We start from the raw sequence: 4,048 nt of genomic DNA, 5'->3' as shown, positions 1-4,048 counted from the left end.
TGGGGGGGAGGGGGTCCCTTTTATTTTCCAATCTGTTTTCCTTCACTGTCGGAACGGCGCGCGCGATTGTAATGCGAGCCCGAAACTTCGTTACTGACGCTGCTCGGGATGAGGGATCGGATCGGATCGAAGGAGAAAATACTGCTGGGAAAAAAAAGCCCAGCCAACCACGCGCGCGCGGAAAGCCCCGAACACCGGATTCAATTAATGAAGGGTTTTGCTTACACCCCCAACCAACCTTTCCCCCCCCCCCACCCTCCCCGAACGACTCGCAAAACATAATCCGTTCCGGTGAAAAGCCCCCCGTGGCCCCACGCAGATATAGCGCCGCACAGCAACATGGGAGCGAGGGAGGGAGGGGGCCCTGGGGGGGGGGGGGGGGAACCCGAACCCCGGGAAAACAAGCTAACGGTGTTTTTTTGTTTGAACCGTGTGAGGGATTTTTTTTGGAACAAACGTGCCGTTGTTTATTTTTCCGCACCACCGTGCCGTAAACACTACTGCGGCGATATTGGCGATGGTCACGACCACCTCCGCCCCCCCTCCCCTCCCCTCCCCCCCTGACCTCTTACGGTCAATTTCTTCCGTGCCGTCGTCCAGGTCGTTAAATGGATCGTTAAAAGTGTGCCGTTTTGACCCGACTGCTAATCTACTCACTCGTTCGACAGCAGGATGGTTAAAGGGGGGACGAGGGCGGGGGGGGGGGGGGTTGATTGGAACCCTCCCCAACCCTTGCAAGGAGTCTCACGCACTTGCGAGGTGTCTGGTCAGCCCAGTGAAGAAGAAAAGACTTCAATAGAAATCACAAAATGGCTACTGCTTCTTGGATTTTGAAGGATAGCCTTGGAGGCAATAGCCAAACAATCATGATAGCCAACATCTCTCCGTCCTCGCTGACGCTATGACGACACATACAATACGCTGAAGTACGCATCACGCGCAAAGAAAATCCGCACCACCGCGACGACAACATCGTGCCCTCTAACGTATCGAATGAGTTCCCGGTGAAGAGGGTCAACGAGCAGGCGGAAGAATTTGAGAGGTTGTGGGCAAAGCTGACCGACTTTAACGGGAGATCGAAGGAGTTGCTGGGGAAGACGGTCAACGTGCAGGCGGAAGAAATCGACCGGTTAGAGGCAAAGCTGGCCGAGTTGGAGGATCGCAAACTCAATACGCTCACCAATGCTACCCCGGCTGCTGCGTTGAATGAAACGCTCCTAAATACGTGGACTATGCTATGCTAGCTTACTCCAGACTGTGCACCACAACTATGTGCTAAAGAGTAAGGACAAATTGCTTAACATGCGCGTCAAGCTGAACGAGCAGGCTGAGCAGATCGCTCGAATCGTAACACTGGATGGCACTCAGTCGAGTGAGGACATAACGAAAATTGAAGCATCAATCGATCGTTGTGGAACGCAGTTGGCCAGCCAGGAAGTCGATCAGAACGGCTGGTTGGAGCGTCTTCAACAAACACAACGGAAACGGAACTCTCTTCGGCATGAGGTGCTACAGACGGAACTCAGCAGTGTATTAAAAACCTACATGGCTGGCAAGGATGCTGAAATCGCAGCCGCAAAGGCAACGTTATGGAAAGATCACGTTCTGCAGGTAGCGTTCACGTACAGCCAGGAGAATCGTCTGTGGCACAATATTATGCAGCTGAGTGGGGATCGTACAAAATAACTACTTGCTTCTTCGGCACTCGGATCGACTGGACAATATTGTGTTGGATAAGCCTAAGCGCTTGGTCAAGTTGAACCAGAGGCAGCGAGGGGTAACCTTCTTCGACGACGAGTTTCAGCAAAACGTGCGAAGTAAAACCAATATTACCGACCACAGCATCGATGACATTGCCAACCGTCGGACATTACAGATGATGCTGTAGATTTCCCGCCAGTTGTCGCCGGTGCTAAAAGGACGAAGATCCATGGAGAAAGCGAATCAGAAACTGACAAAAACGACTGACATGGCAGCATCGCCAAAACAGCAGTGACCACTCAACGATTGAAGACTCTGCGGTTGGTTGTAACGCATATGATGCCAGCTCCTACTCCACCAGTGGCTTCATCCAGTCCAAAACTCGGTGGGACTACTCACACCGGGAAGGGCGACCAAAAATCAGATACATCCACTGAACAGATTGTCCGACGCCAATCTGTTCATCTGACGTATCTGATACACCGTCACCATAGGAAACTCAACTTGCGGCTTGCCCAAACAAAGGAATATAGTCTTTTGAAGATCTCAAGTACGCATTTTTTATTTGTAATGCACCGCTTAGATTAAAATTTAAACGGAATATAAATGTGCATAGACAAAATTTCTTGCTCTAGCAAGAAATGTTGGCATTGCATATTTATATTACGTAAGTTTAGTTTCCTCTGGTGACGGTGTATCAGATACATCAGATGAACAGATTGGCGTCGGACAATCTGTTCAGTGGATGTATCTGATTTTTCGTCGCCCTTCTCGGTGGGAGAAGTCCCACCGAGTTTTGGATTGGATGAAGCCATTGGTGGAGTAGGAGCTGGCATCATATTCATTACAACCAACCGCGGAGTCTTCAGCCGCGGAGTGGATACTGTTGTGTTGGCGATGCTGCCATGTCGCGTCGTTTCTGTCAGTTTTTGATTCGCTTTCTACATGGATCTTCGTCCTTTTAGCACCGGAGACAACTGGCGGGAAATCTACGGCATCATCTGCAATGTCCGACGGTTGGCAATGTCGTCGATACTGTGGTCGGTAATATTGGTTTTACTTCGCACGTTTTGCTGGAACTCGTCGTCGAAGAAGGTTACCTCTCGCTGCCTCTGGTTCAACTTGACCAAGCGCTTAGGCTTATCCAACACAACATTGTCCAGTCGATCCGAGTGCCGAAGAAGCAAGTAGTTATTTTGTACGATCCCCACTCAGCTGCATAATATTGTGCCACAGACGATTCTCCTGGCTGTACGTGAACGCTATCTGCAGAACGTGATCTTTCCATAACGTTGCCGTTGCGGCTGCGATTTCAGCATCCTTGCCAGCCATGTAGGTTTTTAACACACTGCTGAGTTCCTTCTGTAGCACCTCATGCCGAAGAGAGTTCCGTTTCCGTTGTGCTTATTGAAGACGCTCCAACCAGCGGTTCTGATCGACTTCCTGGTTGGTCAACTGCGTTCCACAACGATCGATTGATGCTTCAATTTTTGCTAAGTCCTCACTTGACTGAGTGCCATCCAGTGTTACGATTCGAGCCATCTGCTCAGCCTGCTCGTTCAGCTTGACGCGCATGTTAAGCAATTTGTCCTTACTCTTTAGCGCATAGTTGTGGTGCACAGTCTGGAGTAAGCTAGCATAGCATAGTCCACGTATTTAGGAGCGTTTCATTCAACGCAGCAGACGGCGTAGCATTGGTGAGAGTATTGGGTTTGCGATCTTCCAACTCGGCCAGCTTTGCCTGTAACCGGTCGATTTCTTCCGCCTGCTCGTTGACCGTCTTCACCGGCAACTCCTTCGAGCTCCCGTTAAACTCGGTTAGCTTTGCCCACAACCTCTCAAATTCTTCCGCCTGCTCGTTGACCCTCTTCACCGGGAACTCATTCGATACGTTAGAGGGCAAGATGTTGTCGTTGCGGTGGTGCGGATTTTTTTGCGCGTGATGCGTACCTCAGCGTATTGTACGTGTCGTCATAGGTCAGCGAGGACGGAGAGATGTTGGCGATCATGATAGTTTGGCTATTGCCTCCAAGGCTATCCTTCAAATTGGGCGTCAAGCTGGAATCACGGTACGGAATGTGTCCATCTGCCAACTTATTTATGCAGCTGACCAGAGCCAGCAACGACTTATTGATGTTTGCCATTCCCAACCGACTGCACGTTTGTGGCAGTATTGTCCAATACATCATCGAGCTTCATTGTGATATTCTTATTAACACGCTTGAAGTCGTCGTGGTAAGTTGTTTTCTTCACGCCGGGAAAGACGAATTAACACTCGTCTGGATCTTTGTCTGGATCAAACATTAACGTTGTTTTATCAAGAAGCTTAGCGATACTTCTCGGGTTA

At 50.0% G+C, this 4,048-nt stretch overlaps 1 pseudogene; it reads right to left on the bottom strand.

The window, feature by feature from the left end:
• Nucleotides 1–1,870: 1,870 nt before the first annotated feature.
• Nucleotides 1,871–3,845, bottom strand: LOC131290446 (kinesin-like protein KIF18A; annotated as a pseudogene).
• Between the last annotated feature and the right edge of the window lie 203 nt (nucleotides 3,846–4,048).

This window comes from Anopheles ziemanni, chromosome X (genome assembly GCF_943734765.1).
Source record: "Anopheles ziemanni chromosome X, idAnoZiCoDA_A2_x.2, whole genome shotgun sequence".
Classification (NCBI taxonomy): Eukaryota; Metazoa; Arthropoda; class Insecta; order Diptera; family Culicidae; genus Anopheles; species Anopheles ziemanni.
Note: the sequence above shows the minus strand (reverse complement) of the source record. Positions and strands in the feature narration are given on the sequence as shown.